This window comes from Plectrocnemia conspersa, unplaced genomic scaffold, assembly GCF_051122295.1.
Source record: "Plectrocnemia conspersa isolate PC_06_02 unplaced genomic scaffold, ASM5112229v1 ptg000006l, whole genome shotgun sequence".
Classification (NCBI taxonomy): domain Eukaryota; kingdom Metazoa; phylum Arthropoda; class Insecta; order Trichoptera; family Polycentropodidae; genus Plectrocnemia; species Plectrocnemia conspersa.
Window position 1 is genome coordinate 15031533 of NW_028277170.1, and position 9036 is coordinate 15040568.

Below are 9036 nucleotides of genomic sequence, written 5' to 3' on the forward strand. Positions count from 1 at the left end.
ATATGGAGTGTGGAGCACAAGAAGGAGCAGCACCACTTCGGAGTGGCGCGCGCAATCCCCTACCTGCACCCCTACCTGGGTGGGAACGAGGGTGGCCCACCCCAAGCGCGCGCGCCTTCCCGTTGCAGCGAGACGCCAGGTTCGAAGCTCCGCTCAAGTCTCTGCGGCCCGCGTGTCGCGGTCGATAACCAGGAAGCATCGACGAAACACGCAGAGACGACGGCTTCTTCTTCTCCTGTAGAGAAGAAAAGCGGTCGGGTGTGGCCCCCCGAGCCCAAAACGCGAGGGGGTCACCGTTCGCGCCCTGTTGCTCGCAACTGTTGCTCCAGTCACCGGCTCTCTAGCGATTTTGCTTTTTCAATTCATTCGTAAAAGTAATGAAACAAAAATGCTGTAAATATATAAATATATATATATATATATATATATATATATATATATATATATATATATATATATATATATATATATATATATATATATATATATATATATATATATATATATATACATATATATATTTATGGATTTAAATAATATATATAAAGAACCTACTTTTTCATATTTCGGCAATGATACTCCTACCATGGTCACGAAATTTTAGCAACTGCTCCTCTAGTCCTTGGCCGCGTCATTTTTTGTTTCTATCAATATGATTATTAGACCGGTGTACAATTTTATGTGATTTTAAAAAGCTTAACGGTAACTTTGCTTCCGCCGAACATTGTTTCAATGAAGATCATAAAATTAACTTCAGCAGCACAAAGACGGTTAATGGTAAAAATCCGTTTGATCGCATTAAACGCGAAGCACTGAAAATAGAAATCCACAAGAGTAACGCAATGAACAAACGCGATGACAGCAGCATAATATCAAAGTATTGGCTTGCTGTTTTAGAGTCTGTAAGAAACAGCAAAATCACATACTTATATTTCATATTTAATTATATAATTATTATGGTTTCAATATCAAAATTATAATAATGTGATGAATCTAAATATACAAACTATGGTATTGCTGTGACTAGCCGAATTAATATTTGCTAATATATAAGTTGCGTCAATTTGATTTTGAAATACAATTATTACAATACTGGTCCAATCTATTGTATATGAGTAATTTAGTGATTATTTACAATTAATAAAATCAAATGTCGCGTATTACCAAACTTTAAATGTATGCCTGAATAATCATTACTAACTGTTTTGGGTAGACCCCTGCTATTTTACAGCGGTTTATTTACAACAGTAAATAATTATTATTTTTAAATAAAGGTTAATAATGGTTTGCAATGTTACGAGTTTTGTCTGCAAAAATCATAAGATTTATTATTCAGTATGTATGCAAACCATTTCATCGTTGTAAATGTATTAAGTACGTAAATGTATTATACACTAACTAGATAGAGAGGATAGGGTTTTTAAAATTAGAATTCTCTCGGGAACTTTTCCCAGTGTTAACCCATTTAGCAATCTAACGCTTAAAATGTTAAGCCTTGGGATTACAGATCCTAGAAAGGTTGATCCTATGAACTTGTAATGGCAATAATTAGTAAAACGATGATTTTTAAGCCTATTTTGTTAACGCGTCGACCAATAATATTTATTTAATACTTACTTTTACATGTTGTTTGCTATTTCCAAAATGTAACAGACAAACAGATTTCTTTCAACTCTCAATCTCTACATTTTCACGAGTGAGGCGAAGTTACGTATTTACGGTGTTTTTTCTCCCGATATCGGTTTGTCTCATTTGATATTGTCTGGAACGAATCATCGCCAATAAACTAGCACACCTTCAAAATTGCTTAAACTTCCCGGAAAGTCATATTCTGACCTACCCAATGTCGCGTCAGGAATATCTTCAACCTTACGCAATCTTGCACTTAGGTGGACTTCTATCCCAAAAACTTATTCAAAATCACCGTGATCACTGATATTTTCGCTTAAAGGTTGAGATAGATCAGGGGTCAGCAAAGTGCGGCTCCGGAGCCGCATGCGGCTCTTTGGCTCCTTGAGTGCGGCTCTGGCACAAATATCCGCGGGCTCGGGCGCTAATTCTAGTCAAGTGTCCTTTTCATGCAACGTTGAATGTGCGTGTGAGCGTTGACGTAGTACCTGTTTCGTCCGGTAGGGGCGCAGCGCAGCGTAGTAGTATGTCAGCTGTCAATCTGCGTGTTTGGCGGCTACAGAAAAGCCGGCCAAAAGTATGACTGGCGTCAGAAAAGGGTTTGTTGCTATTTTGAAAGAAAAAAATAATCATGAGATATTGGTTTATTATTGCATTATTCACCAAGAAGTACTTTGTGCGCAGACATTTCAGAAAGAAATTAGTAAAGTTATGGGATTAGTGATCACGATCATCAACTTCATTGTAGCTAAAGCTCTTAATCATCGTCAATTCAAAGAATTTTTATTTAAAATGGAGAGTGAGTACGCTGATCTTTTGCTTCATAACAAGGTTCGATGGTTATCAAGAGGGAACGTTTTAAAACGTTTCGCGTCCCTATTGCCAGAAATTGAAGCATTTCTCCTTGAGAAGGGTGTTCACTAACCAGAACTTACAGACAATCAGTGGATCCAAAACTTTCATTTTATGGTAGACGTTACGTCTCATCTAAATCAGCTTAACCGTAAACTACAAGGGAAAGGAAACACATTTTTTTTATGTTAGAAGAAGTCATTTCTTTCGAAAACAAATTATCCCTTTTAGCTCAAGATTTTGAAAGGGAAACATTGTTTCACTTTCCGAGCCTGCTGAAGCATCGCCAAGAAAATAATTCCTCTTTTGACAAACACCATTTCAAAACAACAATTTTAAATATGAGGAAAGCATTTCTCAGCAGGTTTTAGGAGTTTAAAAACAGCAAAGCGACCTTAGTATTCGTCAAAAATCTTCTTAATGCTATAATACCTGAGTTGAAATTTTTTCCTTTTGGCATTTACATTGTAACTTTGAAATACAATTGCAGGATTTAAAAAACAAGGAAATATGGAGATCCAAATTTCAACGTCTTTGTATTGATTTGGAAATATTGGAGAAGAACGAATGTGATCTTAGTTCACAACACAAATGGTCTGCTTTGAAAGACCTGGAGAATGAAGACATGATCATTTTCAACGTCTGGAATAGTATTCCTGACTCTTACGATCAGCTGAAAAAACTTGCGTTTGCTATTCTTTCCCTTTTTGGTTCTACATATTCATGCGAACAATCCTTTTGAAGCATGAACTTTATCAAGAATAAACTGAGAAGTTGTCTTATTGATGAGAACCTAGAATCATGCCTAAAATTAAAAACAACAACATATAAACCTGACTTTCTGAAACTTTCCAAGGAGATGCAACGACATTGCTCGCATTAAGTGTTTGTCATGATTTAAATTTATGGATACCTTAATTAAATATTATTGTTTATCAACGAATAAATCTTTATTAAGTGTGAAATCAAGTTTTATTCAGTGTACCCGTAATTTAATGAAGGTCTAAAATTATAATAAAGGTTTACTAAATTAAAAAACAGATTTGGCTCTAAGAACTATTTTGAATCGTTATAATGTACATATTTGGCTCTTCGGCCAATAAGTTTGCCGACCACTGAGATAGATGATCTTAAAAAGTTTCTTCTCTTTCATCATATTTTAACGATCACAGTAAAAATCACAAAACAAAATAATTACAATTTTAAATTCGGTATTAAAAAAACAAATAAAGTCTACAAATGATTTTTGGTAGCGGCCAAAAAGCAAGTAAAATATCAGAGGCTTGCCTAAAACTGTACAGCGCTAAACCAAAAACCCCAATATTGGCTAAACGCATGGCATCTACTTGATTAGTCGTTTTAAGCAAATACATCGATCTTATTGATCAGCAATGACATGTCGCAATTGTCTATAATTTTTTTAATCATGTCTTTCGAGATATACCCATAAATTTTAGTTTCTGTCTTTCCATAAAATTATCTCTTTTGTATCTAGATAAAATTCGAATCCCTTTTTATGCCTTCAAACATATTTATTACAAGCTAATATGAGGTTTGCCGTCAATACTTGAACCAACGCATACCACCGGTTGGGAGTCGCTTAAGTAGGTCATTGTTATTAATATGCTACATGAGAAATTGCGATCAAAACATGTAACGATGTATCGATAATTTTTCACTGTCAACAGTATCAAAAATAAACGATCGTGCAAATATCTCCACGTAAATTGACCGTAAAGTGTTAAAAATAAATAAATAATTGTACTCATAAAGTTTGATATTGCTTGTTTTAAAACTAGATAAAAGTATTTCATCATCATTTTATCATAATCCGTAACGTTTTTATTTTTATAATATGAATATTTGGTAGTTCTAAAAATAAATTTATTTTTTATTTTATTGACGCTCACTGATTTTTCCACTGTGAATATAAAAAACAATCATTACAAAACTATATTTTAAATTTGACGTTAAAACGTTAATTAATTAAAAAATTATGATGGTTTAAAAAAATAAGCTTAAGTTCTAATTTTCGCAAATAAGCACGGTCGTACATTTTTAGGAATATTGCCAGGTAATGTGTTAATTCAAAAAGTAGTTTTTATTTTTTACTAGCTAATATCTCATATTTATTATAAAACGGTGACAAAATATTTCAATGTATAATAGAAATACAAGTAGACGTCATATATAAGGATTTAAAAAAAGCTTTCGACAATATTCTCTCCACATTGTTATTTAGATTCTCTATGAATATGGGAGCAACGTCACAAATAAGCGCGGACAAATGAGTGTGTGTCAAAATAGCGCTGCATTATAAGCGCTGCGTCATAAAAGCGCTTACCAAAGTAGCGCGTGCGTCAAATGCGCAGACAGTCATATGAGCGTTTGACAAAAGAAAGCACGTCATAAGAGCGCAAAAATACTTGAAGAAAATTAAATAATATATATATTTTAAGAATGATGTATACAAAATATAGGTAAATTGTGAAAAATTTACAAAGAATAAAAATTCACGAAACATAGGCGGTAAAATTAATATTTTATGTGCCAGAGCGTATTAACGATTAAAATGATTTGTCAATGTAAACATTATTATTTAATAATTATTACGTACATACGAAAGTATGGCTCCCCATTCCCATACGTACGATATACTTATATATTTTGTACTAAAATGAAACGCTGATTTTAAATTTATCATTACATTTGTTCTGTAATGTTTCATTAAATTGACAAATAATTTTCGACTCGACTTGCAATGTATGCGTACTGTTATAGGGCAGGTATACCTTTAGGTATACCCGCCAGACCTTTTTTTTATATTTGACGATAAACAAATAGCAAATAAAAATATCGTGAAACTTTTTTCGATAACATATTTTTTAATTATATGCGATAAATAAAATAGAATAATCAATTTTCACAGCACCGTGGTTGGTTTTTGGGTTTCATTGGTTCAATGAATATTTGGAACTTTTAATTTGTATATTTTCTAATTGTTACTTACACGAAGATGCCACGAAACCAAATTCTGTTCATCTCAGAAGGCGGGCACACGTGAGAATACATGCTTTTACATCTACAAGCTGTTTATGATAAAAAAACTTTTATATATACTTAATTTAGAAACACGTTTATTTGATTATTAAATTTACCCATTTGCAACCCTTTCATTGTTTATATAATATAAAATTCAACAAATGACTTACAACTATCTATAAGGATTAATCTTCTTAACGTTAGACAAGGTTTATTTATAAACATTTATCGATAATTGGTGCAGCTGATAAATAACAGTTTTTCAATATGCGTGCCGCCGAATAGTTTTTGGAATTTATCAAATAAGTAAGATAAGAGGAAAATAATATGCTATCGATATCCAGGTAAATGGGTCATACCAAGGAACCGGACAAAATATTTGAATATTAGACAGATCACAAATCAAGTAAATTGTGAGAAATATACAAAATATAAAAATTAACGAGATATGGTCGGTAAAATTAGTATTTTATGTGCCGGAGCGTAATGACGATTAAAATGATTAGTCAATGAAAACATTATTATTTATTGATTATTACGTACAGTAGTTAGATATCATTCCTACTACTATTACTATCACAGTAATAATAACACAGTTAATATCAAATTCTTATTATATCGTCATTCGTAATTATATGGATAATTTCTAAAAATAAATCAATATATGTATTTATAAATAATTAAAACACAGATTACTAATTCTGTTTTACATAACTTAGTAATTATTATTTGAGTCACCGCTAAAAATGTCGATAGTTGTCAATCGCAGATTTGAATACTGCGAGCGAGATAGCGAGCTCTGCTTGCATCTCGCTCTTTTTTTCCGTCTTACTAAATTTTATAATCTATTTATTTCATAACAGACACGCAATATTAAGTAACAATTATGCACAATTAGAGCATATAATCCCATATCATCCCATATCATAAAAATATAGATACCCTTTGAAGGAAAAAATCAGTTTAAGATCAATAATTATCAAGTCGCGTCGTTATGCGGTCCTAACATCGCGCCGTCCGGCCATGTACCGATGAAAAATTTTACAATAAACTTACACTCGTAAATTGAAGATTATTGAGTTAGTTGCATAAGTTGAAAATTCAATCTTACTAAAATGTGTTTACCACAAGCTTTTTTACCATTAATAAATTGAAATTGGCAAAATTAGCTCCAACACAAAGCCAATAAATGCATTTCAAGTTTTGAGTGCAACGCTTGGAGTACGATGTCGACTTACTAGCACAAAGGGTTACACACAAAATTAGAAAGACATTACCTTGTAACCGCATGATGATGCCTACAATTGTAAATATCCTCGCGGGCCCCGCGACTTCGGCGTCACTCCACAGTGGAAGGGACGCGGTAGAAGCGACGCGTCGCCCCGCGTCGGTTGCACTCTGATACAACGACTTTGCATAGTAACAATATATTGTGTGTATAACACACAAATTTTACCTATAAACAAACACTATTTTTTTGTATACACTGCTTAATTCTAACACATACACTAAATTACACTGCTAATTAAAATGAATTGAAATCACTTTATAATGCACTGCTAATTAAAAACATCGAAAGGGATATTATTATAAAAAATATCAACGAAAACACTTATTCGAGAAAAATGCAACACGACCGTTAATGACTAATGTCATATAGCTACTGATTTTTTTTTAAATATTTCGAGATGCATAAACAAGCTCAAACGAATTCAAGGTTATGCTTCGTGTTAAGTTCATATAAACCATAACGATTAAAATGTCGTGCATCTCAGATTACATAAAATATATTTTTTATCGATGGTTGACAATTTGTCTATTTTTAAAATATTTATCTCTAATTCCAATTATTTTAATACAAGTTGTTTGTTTATTTTTAATATTTTAATGCGTTGACTGTTTGTTTATTTTTAATATTTTAATGTTGTTGACTTGTTGACCTTCTAAAAGTATAATGTCGATGATTTCAAGTTTTATATTATTTAAATCTAATTTATATGTGCCAAATTTACGACATTTTCAAATGACGTTCTTTCGTTGAAAATAGTGAAAAAAATATACTTTTATTACATATTGATAATCTGGGGGTTAGGGGGGGCTGAACAAAACTATATTTTGAAATTGATTTTCTTTATTTTATAAACATATTATGTATTTATTTTTATTGAAAATTAATTTTATTCGACGCTCCTTCTTACAAAAGTCAACAATAACCGCATTATATAATCAGTATATTTTCAGAGTGTCCTCGAAAAGAAAGTTCTTGTTTAGATAAAAAGCAAATCACGTCAATTAGTTTGGAAATAATATATCTGTTTGCAGTAGCTTTTTTATTATTTAATTCAACATTTGCCTTAAATTGAGCACTGAAGAAATCATCGATACGATTTTCTTTACTATTTTTTTTAATTGTATAGTAGCGAATATGTGAGGTTGAGAGCATTCGTGCTTTTTACGAACTTCAGTTAAATTGTAATAAATTTAAAAATATAGTTTTTATTCCCATTCCCCTTATTTTACGAGCTTCACCTAAATTGTAATAAATTTAAAAATACAGTTTTTGTTCCTATCCCCCCTAACCGCATGCCCTGTTTCAAAGTTACCGCACGACACTGATATGCATATATTGCATGTATGGGGATGGGGAGCCATACTTTCGTATGTACGTAATAATTAATAAATAATAATATTTTTATTGTCTAATCATTTTAATCATCATTGCGCTCTGGCACATAAAATACTAATTTTACCGCCTATATCTCGTGAATTTTAATTCTTAGACTAATTCTTAATTCTTAACAATTACTTATATTTTGTATAGATAATTCCTAAAATATTCATTACTTGATATATATCAAGTTGTTTTTGCGCTCTTATGACGTGCGCTCTTTTTTAAAGCGCTCATATGACTCTCTGCGCATTTGACGCACGCTATTTTGTGATAGCGCTACTTTGGTAAACGCTCTTGTGACGCAGCGCTTATATGACGGCGCTCATTTGACGCACGCTCTTTTGATCGGTGTCCGAATATGGGCTTTCGTCAAATGTTGAAAAGTAAAATACTGCGTTATTTTATCGATCCCTATCATTCCTACGATCTCGGTGAGAATGGTGTTAATTTTATTTGAATTAATTAATGAAAATCATATTTCGCATCACATGTACTATGAACTAAAAATACATGTATGTATATGCGAAATTTAAAAGACTTAAGTTTAGAAAGTTTGATTACTTACATGGCGGTAAACCACATTGCACTTTCTTATTCGTTTTGAAATTTAACTACATTCGCAAAGTTTATCTTTGAGTCCTGATTGCTCTTAAATCTAGAACTAAAATTTTGTTAAAGCCAGACAATTCACTTTGTGAACAATTTCAGCTTTCGAACAATTAATTAACTATTCTAGTTGTTCCTAATCTCAAAATTATTATATTTGTTTTATTTATTAAATACGCGAATCAATTTTACAAACATGCAATATATATTCAATATACGGATTTATACCAGTTCCA

General features: G+C 32.0%; 1 protein-coding gene across 1 annotated transcript in view; it reads right to left on the reverse strand.

Annotated features, from left to right (window-relative positions):
- bma (SCY1-like protein bma) overlaps positions 1-7159 on the reverse strand; it is a 229393-nt gene extending 222234 nt beyond the window's left edge. The window contains exon 1 of the mRNA XM_088187622.1: positions 6801-7159. The gene's annotated coding sequence lies outside the window, so the exon portion shown is untranslated. The remainder of the gene's footprint in view (positions 1-6800) is intronic.
- Between the last annotated feature and the right edge of the window lie 1877 nt (positions 7160-9036).